The sequence below is a fragment of the Mesocricetus auratus genome, unplaced genomic scaffold (genome assembly GCF_017639785.1).
Source record: "Mesocricetus auratus isolate SY011 unplaced genomic scaffold, BCM_Maur_2.0 Super-Scaffold_4256, whole genome shotgun sequence".
NCBI classification, from domain to species: Eukaryota; Metazoa; Chordata; class Mammalia; order Rodentia; family Cricetidae; genus Mesocricetus; species Mesocricetus auratus.
In genome coordinates, this window is record NW_024429182.1 from 27499462 (window position 1) to 27515012 (window position 15551).

At 40.7% G+C, this 15551-nt stretch overlaps 1 protein-coding gene and 1 long non-coding RNA gene across 2 annotated transcripts in view; one reads left to right on the forward strand and one right to left on the reverse strand.

Moving 5' to 3' along the window:
- Rnls (renalase, FAD dependent amine oxidase) overlaps nucleotides 1–15551 on the forward strand; it is a 301883-nt gene that overhangs the window by 262358 nt on the left and 23974 nt on the right. The gene's annotated exons all lie outside the window — the stretch shown is intronic.
- Nucleotides 1880–10607, reverse strand: LOC121140361. The gene is made up of 2 exons (XR_005877151.1): nucleotides 10524–10607; nucleotides 1880–2037 (listed from the first exon to the last, which is right to left on the reverse strand). It is a non-coding gene; the product is annotated as an uncharacterized LOC121140361 (long non-coding RNA).

The window sequence follows — 15551 nt, forward strand, 5'->3', positions numbered from 1 at the left end:
CAGAAACTCAAGCTGCATATGATGAGCACATCTTGTCTCTATGAGATAGGGTTCATGAACCAGGGGAGAGAATTGAACCCTATACCAAGGTGTTAAAGGAATGGAGGTAACATTATACTACATTTTTGCAAAGATTGTCTAGAGCAATACAAATAGTGTATTTTGTACCTAGGTGCATTTTTCTGCTAAATTTTCTTGCTTCTTTTGCAGAAAATTTCAACTAGTGATATGGGATGGTAGGGAGTACATACATTTATTTTTTCAGGGATGGAACAGCTTTGCATTTTCCTTCCCCTCCCAATGCCTCATGGCATAAGGACTTTCTGAAGCCAAATGCTTTTGAACAGAGACTTGTTGAGGAACATGTGGCTGTTGTAGTGTTGTCACTTACTGAGGATATGGTAGACAAGCCTTTGTTCTATGGGGTTATTTAGCCACATCAATGTTTTCTTTGGTGCCTTCAGACATTACAAGAGGAAATGGCGCTCAATTGAATTCATTCATTCACTGGATAGAGAGATATTAACTGAGCACCTATGAGCTGAGCACTGCTTTGTGGATCTTATAGTGTTCTTAACAAGTGAATACTGGAAAAATGAGTGTGTAAGTGAGGACTGCCACCTCAGTAGGGTGCTGTGGAATATTCCTTTACACTGTGTGAAAATGTGTCACCGAGACTGGTTTACTAAAGACTCAAACGGCAGGAAGAGATTGGGTGGGTAGAGATGCCAGGGGCCATGGAGAGGAAACAGGAGGCACGAGATGAAAGAGAGGTAAGAAGGCATGAGACAAAACATAGGTTAATGTAAATGGGTTAATTGAAGTTATAAGCGCTAGAGGGGCAAGTCTAAGCTATAGGCTGAGTTTTCATAATTAATAAGAAGTCTCTGTGGGTGTGTGTGTGTGTGTGTGTGTGTGTGTGTGTGTGTGTGTGTGTGTCTGAGCTGATAGCCCACAGAAAAATCTGTCTACAGTAGGGAGGCTAGGTGAGTTGGGAGAATAAGGCCTTGCAAGGTTTGCCAAGCAGCACAGAAAACAAATCATAGCTCGCTGGCTGCTTCCTCCTCTCCTTCTCCTCTCACCTCTCTCTGATCTCAGTGCTAATGACCACAGGAAAAAATGTGTAACTTTTTACTCTAGTTTACTTTCCCTGTCACATATCTTCAGAAGCATAGTGCCCGGCCTAGCATGGATGCTTGTGATACAATAGTAGTCCCACCCTAAGAGTCAGTCTGGGGAAAGCAAAACCCAGAAATAGGATTGAGGCCATTAGTCAGTTTTCTGGTGCTATCTGAAATACCCGAGGTTGGATACTGTACACGGAAAAGCAATTTCTTCTGTCCTTACCTCTGGAAGCTAGTTACCAGCGGCAATGAAGCCTCGTGGCATCAGGAATGGCAGTAATGTGAAGAAAAGATCACATGGTAGAGAAGAATGGAGAATGAGTAGGTTTATCTCAGGCCCACACATGGATCCATTTTTCCTTGATCCTATGCCACCCAGAAAATTCTTTCAGACTTCCTACCTACCCTAGTATTGTTATCTTCCTTCTCAGGTCTTTGATGAAGTTGAAGATTAGACTCACAATTATTGTTCTCTCTTCCTAGATAGAAATATTAGGTACAAGACTTAAATTTTCTATCTTAGGACAACTCTATAGCAATCTCTGTGGTACCTTTACTCTAGGACTGGATATGTAGTTCTTGCCATTTGCTCTTGTTGCTTCACTGACAATATGTCTTAAGTGCATATGTTATTACATTTCCTTCTCCTAGAGCACACTTGATATTTGCTATCTTTGTATATAGTTTTGTATCAGGCCTAAATCTTTTTCTTTAGACTAAATGGGGAATTGTAGTGAGATATCCACCCAGCCGCACCTGTAGCGCTGACCATGCTCGTTTGGGTGTAGGTCTGGGATTGGGACAGGTAGTCGTGCTCTCTGACTTCCAGTAGGGTCACCTAGAACAGCCTGGTGTGGATTCTTGGAGCAGGAACTTGCGGCAGCCATCTGCTTCTTGTGTAAGCGACTTCTCCCTGAATAAAATTATATTAACCTATATTGAGCCAAGTCCTGTGAATATTGATCCATGCATCCATAAGTGGGTAGGTTAGTTTCAAATTAGGTGATTCATAACTAGAAATTCCTATACTGTGCCACCTATTACATTAGTATCCTTATAGAGTGATTGCTTCGTGGTTTTTTTTCTGTTTTCTTTTTACTCCTTATGCATTTAGATAGCATAATAAAATCAAATGAATTTTTGCAAATATAAGGAATCAGGACATCATTTGAATGCAGCAAGCTACATAGAAACATATTTTTGCCCTTTATCTTTACGTTGTAATCTCCACTGTCTAGAGAGCACACGACAAATTAAATGAATAGGTGCAAGACATTGAGACATCAGCAACTAGGAAACTACACAGTGTTATGTCATTGAGAGAGGCAGCAAAGAAATGGAAAACTAACATTTGAAAAATTTAACAAGAGGGTCTGGAAAGATGGCTCTGCCAATAAAACACAAGGACCTAAGTTCCATCACCAGCACCCACATAAAAACCAAGTGCCCCCTAATTAGTTACCAAATCCCAAGTCGCCAGCCCTATAAGTGTATATGGGCAACACTTAATGGACTCAGCAAGCTGTAGTTATTTGTTTATTCATATGGATGTATGTATGCAGAGATGAAAAATATATAAATGTATATATTTAAGTATATAGGTATATTTATATAAATTTATATGTGAACAAATATTTAAATATATACATATGTTTATTAAATATATGAATATGAATAGATAAACATAATAGGCCATGAATTCGATATTTGAGAGGAGTGAGGGATGTGGGAGGAGTTAGAGGGACATGAAGGAGAGGCTAGCTTTGTAAACAGCAGTACAAATAAATTAAATTTAAAAAAATAATAATACCTATGGTCCTAACCCTAAAGAAGCTCCTTGGAGCTTGCTGATCAACCAGTCTAGACAATTGGTGAACTTCAGGTTCCATAGAAAACAAGTTGAAGTGATTGAGGGAGAAATTAACATCGTCTTCTTTCTTTATTTTCTTTTTGAAAAAAAAAACATTTTATTTGGAGTAGGCAAGTGGGCTCTCTAGCATGTATATGAAAGTCAAAGGAAAACTCATAGTAGTTCTTTCCTTTTATCATCTGGGTCTAGAACTCTAACTCAAGTCATCAGAGTGGCAGCAGCGGCATTTACTTACTAGGCCATCATATGGGCCCTAAAGTTACATTCTATTCTCATAATTTGATAAGTTTTCCAGATACCCCCTAAATAAACACAAAACAACACTATACTGAAACTAAATGGACGTAAGAGTATTTATAAAACATCTCATCCTACATCTACAGAAAACAACCTCTTTTATTGGCACATGGCATTGCCTTCTAACACACATATATGTATATGCACAACTGTACACATGCGTTCACACATATGTCACTCACAAACACAAATACACACACAAATGTCAAGGAACAGATAAGTATTTTTAAAATGAGTCTTACTTGTAAATATATAAGCTTTACAAGACAAATATCTGGCTTAGGTGAAATACATCATTAAACCGAGTGTAACTGTCACACATTAGGGTCTTCAGTAAATTTGTGTTGAATGACTAAATGATTGAAAATGAACACACTTCATTCTTAGAAGCTGTGCTTGGTACAGAATGTTCAAAACAGGCTTTGTCTATATACTCCATCTATGTGCCAGAGTGGAAGGAGGTCAGGGGACCCAGATTCTCCTTAGCAGACTTGTGTCAGCATAGCTCCTTGGTGACGTATTTGCTGCTGAGCTTTATCTTCCATAGTCTTTCTCTTAAAAAGTCGTTCTAAAGGTAGCAAGGGTTAGGCCTGGAGTGGAACAATTGCCAATTTAGATTTGCACCAGATATTTTAAACACCGTACCAAGTATACTTACTTACTGCTTGGACAAATAAGCAAACCATTTCCTGTGAACTAAATCCTGTTAGAAAATGGGAAATTAGTGAATGGGTTGCAGAGGGTGAATGTATAATATGTCCCTCAGTTGAGACAGGTTTAGCCATCCTGAATGGACGAATTATGTACCTATTATAGGAAAGCGCTAAAAAGATCAATATTAATAGTTGAAATTATTAAAGTCTATAATTATTTCAATAGGTCCTGAGATTATAAAATTTAATGACATTACTTATAAAACCTCATGAAAATATTAGAAAATAGGAATCACCTTAGAAAGATAAAAATGATTATAAACTATAACAAACATTACAACAAAGAGCAAATCAGGGGCATAACAGAAAATCATGGAGAAGTTAGAGAACACTTTATCAATGCTCTAAACTTGCATGTCCAAGACTGAAATGTAGAAAATACTTAGGATGGTCAGATGCTGGAAAGACAAGGCAAAATAGCTACTGATGCCTATATAATTATATTGAGAAAACTCAAGAAATTTCACTTTTAAATTAATGAGATGTGAACAAAGAAGATGAGCTATAAATATCCAGCAATCAACGGTTTTCTACATGTATAATAGGCAATACAAATATATCTTGCAAATGATATTAACGGAAAGCATAATATACAAAGGAATGAGCCTAGGAAAGTATATGTGGAATTCACACAAGGACAATTGTTCAAAATTTTACTCAATAATATATTCTAAGATTTAAATGGGTGGAAATATGACACATGGCTGGAAAAGAAAAGTGGCAATTATAGACTTAAAGTATCCCCTCAATAATTTTAGGTGACACACAATTACAGTGGACTTTTTTTTAACCCAAAACGTAATTTTGAAATCAATCTAGAACATATTAACAGATTAAAACAACAATAAAGTAATAAACATGTTGCTTTGGTCTATCATAAAGACAGGCTAGATACATCAGACTGCGGTTAGATAGAGTTGACACAAATCCACAAAAATGTTAGCTCTAATGTAGAACTTCCCTGTGATAAAGGGGACAGTACAAAACCAACGAGAGACAAAGAGCTGTGTAACAAGTTGTTTGAAACAAATTTGAAAACTATTTGTTTTTTTAAAATGTGGTATATTTTAATTCTAGCAACATAGTGCTTGTGTTTAAAAGGGGAAAAGTGCGTTACAAATCAGCAAGAACAAGACCTCCTTCTGCAGAAAAGTTAGACTCACTCTATTTCTTTTCCTCTTAATATCTCATTTAGCTAAACCATTGCGGTAAACATACAGACACACAAATACATAGAAACATGTTTTGTCTCATGAGTAATGAAACTGCATACATATGTGTATATGTCTCTCTGTGTGTTTAAGATCCTGGTCTACATTGTGAGTAAACCAAAACATACAAGAAACCACAATGTTATGCATGCTTTAACATATCAGTTTGATATCTTTTTTAAGATAAAATGCTAAAAAGAATTGAAGAAAATACTACTGGAAGCAAAAGCGTTAGCAATAGTGATTCTCAACCTATGGGTTATGGCCCCTTTGGGGGTCAAATGACTCTTTCACAGGGGTTACCCAAGACCATCAGAAAACACAAATATTTACATTGTGGTTTATAACAGTAGAAAAATTACAGTTATGAAGTAGCAACAAAAGTAGTTTTATGGTTGGGGATCAACACAACATGAGAAACAATATTAAAGTGTCACAGTATTAGGAAGTTTTCAAACCACTGGTTTATGATATTTCTGTCTTGAGTTGACAATGTCTGCTTTAAGAGAATGTCTTTTAATTCAAAACTTTTATACTGTGAGAAATCTTGCTTTTAAAAGTGAAGACAGCTGTTTGGTGGTGGCACACACCTTTAATTCCAGCACTGGGGAGGCACAGGCAGGCAGATCTCTGAGTTCAAGGCCATCCTGGTCTATAGAGAGAATTCCAGGACATTCCAGGACAGCTAGGACTGTACAAAGAAACCCTGTCTCAAATAAAAAAAATGGAAGGATATGGGCAAGCTTTTATCTGCAATATAATTAAGAACTAATCATAATAAAGAAAAGCTGGAAATGATCGAAACAACACCAATAAGAAATAGCTGAATATATCCGGATAGATCAAAATGACAAAATTTAATGCAACCATTTTTAAATGCACTTTCAAAACATATTCATTTCTTATAGTATTAAAAGAGACTCATAATCCACTAATATATAGTCTTCTCTCTAAAAACATGGGAGAGTGGGAGCTCACCCCAAAGGTTGGAGGAAGAAATAGGGAAGGTGATGTAACTCTATTTCAATGAAAATGTATTTTTAAGACTATAAAGTGCTTGTAATATATGATTATAGTGCTCTGGAAGGCAGGATGAAGACTGGACTCCGCAGAAAGGGTTTTTTAAGCTGCTCCCGAGTTTTGGTGAGAACAATGGCATTCAGGGAGGCCATAGACAAGAACGAAATTTCAGGCAAAACTTTCCAATGTGAGTCTGAGGTCACCAGCCAGTGAGGAAAGGCCACTCCAGCTGTGCGTCCAGCCTTGACTGGGCCATGGCATTTAGAGAGCCCAGAGGAGAGGTTGCTGGATTATGAAATCCAGCTGCCTGCACAGAAGCTCCAAGACCAAAGCTCTCCAGTCCGTCCATGGAATTCAGAAGCCTGAGGCAAAGTTTCCGCAGGTGAGAATCCCTTAGTCACACTCTTAAAAATACTGGGAAGTCTTCGGGTAATCATGATATTCAAATATCTGGAGATAATCTGGCCATGTGTTATAGTGCCAAGGTCAGTAATGTGGATGCCAAGGAAGCTTGACTAAGAGGAAGACAAGCTCACTGGAGGACGGGCTTTTAGGGCTGGTCTAGGGGCTTCACATTGTAGCCTGAGGGGAAAAGTACGGTTTTCTTTAAAAGACCACAGAATTGACCTAGAACGTTAGATTTTGTCCAGAGTCAGCTCTCTGATGGCTCAGAAGTCAAAAATTAGGGGTACAGAAAGACTGGTAAATAAATGGATAGATTTATAGAGACAGAGACATAAAAGTGATGTAACTAGAAACTTAGATTAAAAATAAGCAAGGATATCTGTGTTAAAGAAGCCTTAAAAGTCGTTGAGGATGGACGTCTCACTAATGCAATCCACTTCTGGCCCTGGGTAGAAACATGGTGTTCTGATCTCTCCAAGGATTAGAACATTACACGCTACTGTCTCCTCCCTTAAGAGGTCATTCAAGTAGGCCTGTCAATCACCTAGCCAAAAGACTACCCCTGAGGAAGGTTGGTTCACCTAAAGCCATGCTGAAGGTAGGAGAGCAATGATTATTCCCTTAACTCAGTAATGTACTTTCCTCTCCCAGAAACCCCAGCTTAAGTGCTGCTGTCCCACAGCTTTGTTAAGCATGGTCGCCTTTCAGCCCCAGCTCAGAAGAGCCTGTCCTCTCCTTTTCTGTCTCTTGGTTGCAAACCTGGGCTCCTTTTCTCTTGCACTGTGGGCTTTTCTCATTTGTCTGATGCTAGCGCTGATGGACGCTGATGGACACTGTTGAATGTGCTAGCCTAACTCAAAAGCCATGGCTTCCCCTCTCCTCTTCCCCATATCCCTCCTCCTAGCTACTGCTAAGATTTACAGCCTGCCTCCAACTCTACCAAACCTGTTCCGGAACCTTCTTCTGAGACTGTTTTTAAAACTTGTCAACAAAACAAACTACCCAGAAAGGGACCCCAATTTCCCTGGCAACATATGGCATTAAAAGTAGGGCTCACTATAACTTCTGGAAACATTTGCCCTTCTTTAAAATCTTTTCTACAAGTTCAAAATTATCAGCCCCCCACAAAAATGTATTTAAAAGATGTACCAAAAACAATTGTAATTTGCAGGCTACTCAAATTAAAATCACTTTTTCGTGGGATCCTATTCAACTAGTAGATAATAAAAATGATCATAGTTCATTCCGAATTTTTTGTAGAATAATCTTTTTGTACACTGTGAAGATGTGTTGTTAGTATTCAGGCATCTGTACCAGCCTTCCCGCGGGGGTCTTGACAAGATACGCCCTCAGCTGCTGCCACTAAGAGTACCACCTGTGCTTATTCACTATGTTCCCTTTTTAAAAGGGCCCTGCCAACCTCCCATCCTCCCTCCCTCCCTCCCTCCCTCCCTCTCTCTCTCTCTCTCTCTCTCTCTCTCTCTCTCCCTCTCTCTGTCTGTCTCCCCTCTCCCTCTCTTTTCTCTTTCTCTCCCTCTTTCCTCTCTCCTCTCTCCCACTGCTTCTGCCTTTGTTACCCCCTTTCCCTTTTCCCCTTTTTATGATCCCTTTCCCTAATAAGACACCCCTGTTTGAACCCTGCCATATGGTGTCTTTCTCTAGTGTGCTGCTTTTCCTAAATTACAACATGTGTCACTCTGGTCTAATGAAAAGCTGAATGCCCAGTAGCTTGGCAGGATTTCCAGGCACAGAGAAGCCTAGGAAGAAGGTGGGGTTGCCAACTGAACACAGGGAGTATGCAAGACATGCAGGAGGAAAGGTAAAAGCCACAAGCCACATGGCAGCACATAAATGAATATAAGTGGGCTAATTTAAGTTATAAGAGCTAGTTAGAAACAAGCCCGAGGTATCAGCCAAGCTTTCATAATTAATAATAAGTCCCAATGTGGCTATTTGGGAGCTGGCAGGAGGGACAGAGGAAGATTCACATCAGGAGCTAGACCTCTCTTTTCTAGGCACTGGTGATTTATTAAGGGTTTCTACCTTCAATGTGGTTACATTCCAATTAGTTAACATAAAATTCAAATTATCGGAGCCCAAAGTTCATGAAAGCCACATCTTAGTATATGCCCCCTAAGGAACAGTTTATACACATCAATGCACTGTTTTTCGAATATGGGTTTCCACTTGGTTATAATAGTTTAGTGTGACAAAATGCTTCTTCATTTTTAATTAAAATAGTGAAGAAAAGCAAGTGAAGATGTAGAATCATGACACAGGAAAGAAACGACCATCATTTCACAAAGTTTGTTCCCAGGCCCTGTAGCCCAGGGCACACTGTTTATTTGGAAAGGGGTTGCTAGAAAGTATGTGTTCCAAGAAAGCATGTATACAAAATGCCCCATGAATCCAGTTCTTCTTCAACCTCGAATACAGCCATTTTCCCTTGGCACAAACAGTAAAATATGAAATACTTAGGAGGAACAGTCTTTTTGGAACATGACTCAGTGAATACCCCTGCTATAATGCCTCCTCCTTTTCCTACTGGGCGAAGCTGGGAATAGCAGTCTCCACAGATGGCCCATGTCTCCAGCAAAAGGCATTACAGAACTCAGTGCTCTCTGTTCTGGTACCCCACAGCAGAGGGAGGGTGGATAGGGTCGTTTGAATGTAATTGGCCCCCATAATCCCAAAGGGAGTGGCACTATTAGGAGGTGTGGCCTTGTCGAAGTAGGTGTAGCCTTGTTGGAGGAAGTGTGTAAGTATGGGGAGAGGATTTGAGGTCTCTTTGCTCAAGCTGCCTTCCCTCGGTGTGACACTCAGTCCACTTCCTGTTGCCTCCTGATCAAGATGTAGCCAGCATCATGTCTGCCTGTGCACTGCCATACTCCCCATCATGATGATGATGAGCTGAACCTCTGAACTGTTAGCCTCCACCTCAACAAAATGTTTTCCTTTATAAGAGTTGCCAAGATCATGGCATCTTTTCACAGTGAGAGAAACCCTAACTAAGACAGTAGCACACAGAAACTCCTGAGACCAAATAGCTCCATTTGCTAAGAAACATTTTTGGGGCTTATTTTGGTTTGTGGGGTACTTTGTTTTTGGTTCTGGTTTTCCTGTAGCCAAGGCTAGTGTGGAACCAGCCAATTCAGACCTTGAACTCCTGATCCAGCCTCAGCCTTCAGAGTATTAGGATTGCAATTGCAGGCATATGCCACTGTGCCCAGCTACTGAGATGCAGAAACAGGTACTTAGGGCATAAGACAGACTTCTTTTCAGGTCAAAATGCTGGCTGTGTGATTCAGGCTCCTCATGCCCAATCAAAACCACATCTAACTCATGTGTGACTCAGATGAGAGATTCCAGTTGTCATAAATCAAAATGAAACAGGATAGGGTGAATAAACCCACATGAGACAAACTGAATCCTCCTGGGCACTTGGGGAACCCAAGAGCCTGCTGAGCTGAACAGTGTAGACATGTTCCTGTGGTTAACTTGCATGCTAGCACAGAAGTTCTCGGTCACCAAAAAGAGAAATCCAAAGGCTATTTCAGAATCAATGATCCCTGCGTCTTTGAGGGCAGTTGCAGGAAAGTCATAACTGGATACATAGAGAGGTACTCTCCAAGCAAAAGATGCTCAGCATCTATCTCTGTTTCAGAGCAAAAAGAGCGGCTCATGGGGAACTAAAAATGGGATTACTCACATAAAAATCATCCTTACTAAAGTGATCCCATCCCTGACTCAAGTCTCAGATGTACCACCTGTGATCTCCACACTGGAATCTGCTCACTAGAGAGCAGAGCTACATATCCCAGCTGAACACAGATGTTCCCACAGCATTGAAAGCCAAGCTTTCACTTCAGGCTGAACCACTCACAGGCATTCTGGGCAGTTGTGCTGAAGATACGCTCCATCCAGGACAGGCTGTATACCACATGCCAAAGATAAATAAGAAGGAATGATTGTCTCCAAGGCCTCATGGTGAACCCCACAACCTCATAATGACCCCCACCACCTCAGAGTGACTCCACATGACCTCATAGTGACTTCCCCCAGGTCAGTCTTTGCTAGATTTCAACATGTCACACAGTCCCCAACCCCCCCCCAAGAGCACCTTATGCATCAATGGCACAGAAGCCACCTCAGGCACAGAGTCTGGCTCTGCAAGGGACCGAGGGAAGAACCCTCCAAAAAATGTCTCGTTCTGTCCTCCAAAGCGGGGACTTGTGCAGTGTGTTTTTAAATTGGAAAACTCCTTCTCAATAAAGTCATCCAGAAAAGTCCTCCCCATTCATTTGGTAGCTGGGATTGTATACTTCCTGTCCACTGTGAAATATCAACATTTGGGAAATGTGTTTTCCTCCAACAGGCAATGAATGACCTAGAAGCACACAGGCTTCCTCCTCCATTAAATTCCAGTTGTGGGCTCAGCTTATCAAACACTGCAGCATCCTTGAGCTGAGTTTCCCGAGAATGCTGAGGAGAGACAGTTTACACTGCTTTCAGAGGGAGTGAGCATTTCACAGAACAGTGTCACAGCAGTCAGAAGCCAAGCCTGAAGGTTAGCTCAATGGTAAGGACATTTACCCGGTAACCTGATTTCCATCCCAGAGACCCACATGGTAAAAGGAGAGACTAATTTCCACAGACTGTTGTTTGGCCTACACACACACACACACACACACACACACACACACACACACACACACACACACACCTATTCACCCAAGAAAGACAACCTGAAACAGACTAACAATTGCACCAAAGTCCACCTTGGTGAACCACGGAGATTTCATCCGCATTGCTAACAAGAGTATAGGTGAGGGGTTCCTTACAGAGGCAGGGATAAAGCAGCAGAAGCAGCTGCATCACTGAAGGGCCCATCCCCCTACCCGAGATGACTCATGGAAACTGCAACCCTGGAGGCCTCTGCAGGACTCACAGACAGCTTGACAGCTCTAAGAACTCTCTGTGCAGCTGGAATGGTTTGAGTCTCCTTCCGCATCCATTGCTTCTATGAAGCTGGGCCTTCAAGCATTGTACATATTTTGTCTTTCTCAGCCATATGATACTTATTTCCTAAATGCCATGAGTCCCCCCCACCTCCTCCTGCTGAATAGAAAGCTTCAAATTGGATAAAACTTTAACACAAGGTTGCATCTTTGGTCCTTCCCTCTTTCAAACAGGTACTATCTCTCCTTCAAAGTAAAATGGCCTAAAAAACTGAAGATATGTGTTTACAAATGATTTTTAAAACATCTCCACTTCAAAGGGCTTTCAGTGAGGTGAGAAGACATTAAACTTTGCTATAGACAAAAATATCATCATTCAAGTAAATCTTTTTATCATAAATTTATCACACATAGGAGCAGGTCTTCAGATTGAAGTAACACTCTACCTTCAACTTCTGAGGGCCCCTTAAGCCATATTAATAAAGGGACTTCCCAGGTCATGCTTCCCAACTCTGTGACCCTGGTACAGAAGGCCCTCAGATATTCATGACTTCTGTCCTTGACCTATTGGGCAGCAATCCAAATGATGTGTCACAATCTCTTGTGAATCCAGAGGCTCCTGTGGTAGTTATGTATTCCCTCTAGGTGTGAAACAGGCCGGGCCCCAGCTTGACAGTGGGTGTACATGATCACCTATATCTAAATGATGTCACTGTCATCTTGTGCTTCTGCCAATGCATCAAATAATCAGTGAAAATACAAGATTAGAAAGGAAGAACTAATAAAATAAATTTCATATACAATGCTCAATTTACATATATACAACCTGCCCTAGGAATCCCACTGTAAGTACTCTTGACTTAGAAGTATCAGCTCCTATGTGCTCTGTGAATGCCAAACTAGGGTCTTGTACATGAGGGCATTTCATTCAATCTCCTGGTTATCAAATATTTCTTAAAGTGACCAAATGAGTCAGAAATATTTTATTTCGCATTGTGTCCTCCCCCAAAAGGGCTACAACTACCTAAGTGCCAATGATCTTTTATTATGAACTCCAGTACAGCACTGATTGTGGCAAATGCTTGCTCACTGTTTTCATCCCAGCTGCCTTTCTCTCCGGAGATTTTGTTTGAGTCCCTTTCCATTGTTGCACTCATTTCCTGTGGTTAAGGGTGGGATGAGGCATAAGCTCTACACTAAAGTCAATCAGTGTTTCCAAAACTGTTGGTCATGACAACTAATTCACCAATAAAATACTCATGAAAGAAACTTGTCCCTCTGCGCTGGAACAAAAGACCTGAGGGTAGGATTTGCAGGAGCTTGGCCATCATATGGAGCAAGTCTGAAGTTACTTGAGAGCCCACTGAAGGGTTCTTAAATAAAGGCAACACAGTGAAAAGTAAGGACAAGACGTGGAGGCTCACTGAGATCTGATCACGTGAGCTCTGAGTCCTGACCAGGACGTTTTAGCTGAATGGATCAATAAGTTGTTATTTGTATTAAATGAGCCTGATCTAGTTTTTAACTCTCATTCTAGTGAGAAAGATACGTAATAGATATTAGCTATGTGATCAGCTCCTGTGATCTCCAACTCTCCCTCTTGTATAATACGGCTATGTCTAGTCAGTTTCAATTCCCTTTTTAACTCAGGATACTGCATCTATGACAGTGGGGGGAGGGAGGACATCTGGAAACATGTGGGAGATTTCTTGTCACAATGGCTGGAAGGAGCACCCACCCATGACATTGAATGGACAAGGCACAGATGTTAGGCAGTATGACTATTCGGGACAATAAGGAACAGTCCCACCCACAATGCCAGTAGTGACGCCCTTAAGAAGCCCTCAGAGTGTGACGATTGCTACCAAAGTCCAGCCTAGAACAGGTGTCAGGTGGCAGTTAGTGTCTTCTTGCTAGAAAGGTGTAAAGGAAGTTCACAAATCTAGGGAAAATATATATAACAGAAGACAATTGAGTCCCGAAGTGTTACTGACCACCATTGGCCGTTCACAGAGCATTTCTGCTTCTTCGCAGCTCTTACGTCACCGTTCTCCTCTAAGACCACAAGCTTGTGGTTTGGTTTCTTTCATGACATTTGTCATCAGAACTTCTCTAAGAGCAGTCAAGCATTGCCAGGCTTCTGTTCCTTATAACTATGGCTCCTTAAGAAGACCCTGGAGCATTCCCTGGCTACCCGTCTCCCAGAGAGTCCCTCTTCTGGCCCCTCCTCTCCAGCTCCTTTCTGAGAATGTCTACCATTAACCATTTTTTAATCCAAACTTAAAATAGGAAAGTGTGACTTCTTTGTTAACTTTCCTACAAATTGCAGGTTTTGTACTCTCCTTAGATAAGTTTAAAGTATGTTTTGGCAGAATTTTCCGGCTACGGTCTATCTACTCTTTGTAGTAGCTTAGATATGCTGTTTATTGAGTCTTCGGCAACGTGTCTTCAAACATCTGCCAAGCTTCAGTGACCTGACCTGAAAGATCTGTGAGTCATTAGACATAGAATATCTGGTGTATCAGTTCCGGTCTTGTGAAAAGCACACTAAGACAAATCAGATGTAGAAGAGAAAACATCCATGAACCGTTAAGGATACAGGGCGTAGGAGTTGTCAGAGGAGGCTTCAGACAATGAAGTGGAGCTGACCCCTACATCAGGGGAGGAAGAAGGAAGACTAAGGGGGAAGAGTCAGTATACAACCAACAGGAAATGGCCTCAGCTTGGCCCTGTGAGAGTCCCACAGCAAATATCGCCCCCTAGAGGAAGGAAATGGCTCATCTACTGCTGACCCTAGGTCTAGTTAATGTAGCAGCTTTCGACCCACCAACCATCTTCCTCAAGCTGCATCCTGTTGTTTCTTGAGATGTAAAGGAAAAGTATCCTTGCTCTAGGGGGAAGATTAACTAATTCCCTTGCTAGACCACTTACAACAAACTCAGACACTCCCTTTACTAAAAATGGAAAGGTAGCAGTTATAATAACCAGTGTAAAATGTCTTTCCGCATGATCTGATTTTATTTTTAGCACAACCCTGCTGAGAAGGTCTTGTTAGGCTGAGATGTGGCTTAGTAGTCTGCATTTAGACAGTATGTGTGAACACCTAGGTCCAATCCCTGACTGTGGGGGTGAAAGGAGCTTTCTATCATTTGTCTTCTTGGATGGATAAGGCTACTAAGACAAAGAAAGTAATTTACTTAAATTGATCAAGTTATTAAATAACTAAGCTGAGACTTAGCTCAAGTCATTCTAACTCCAAATTCTATAGTCTTAATCATATTCCCATAATTCTCTATTTCCAAATTGGTGTATTCAAGGTAAGCCCAGATTTTGTGAAGACTAAATTCTCTAGAGTCAGAAGTGTGAGGTAAAAATAGATTATGAGATGCATTCTGTAAGAAAATAGAAAATTATGAAAACAGAATCAACACAAGACCTCAAAGATATGCATGCAAGTGGGGGAGGCTAGGGCTCACATTCATTAGCCTCGGTGTGTTCACTTTTGATTGTGGTGATTATTGCCAATGCTGTTGCTAAGAAGGATAAGTATCCCCAAAATTGAAAATGTTCATTCTACCAAAAGCAATCAACAGATTCGCAATCTCTATCAAAATTTCAATACAATTCTTCATAGAAATTGAAAAAAACCCTTAAACTTCATATGGAAACACACACACACACACAAAGAGGACAGGGAGATTAAAATAAGTGCTGGAAGTTATCACCTTTCCTGACTTTAAACTGTACTATAGAGCTATAGTAATAAAAACAGTATGGTATTGTCATAAAAAATATATTTTTCAATGAAATAGAATTGAAGACCCTGGAATAAGTCCACACACCTTTGGACACCTGGTGTTTGACAATGAAGTAAAAAAATATATGCTGGACAAAAGACAGAATCTTCAACACATGATTCTGGTTTAACTGGATAGTTGCATGTAGAAGAATGA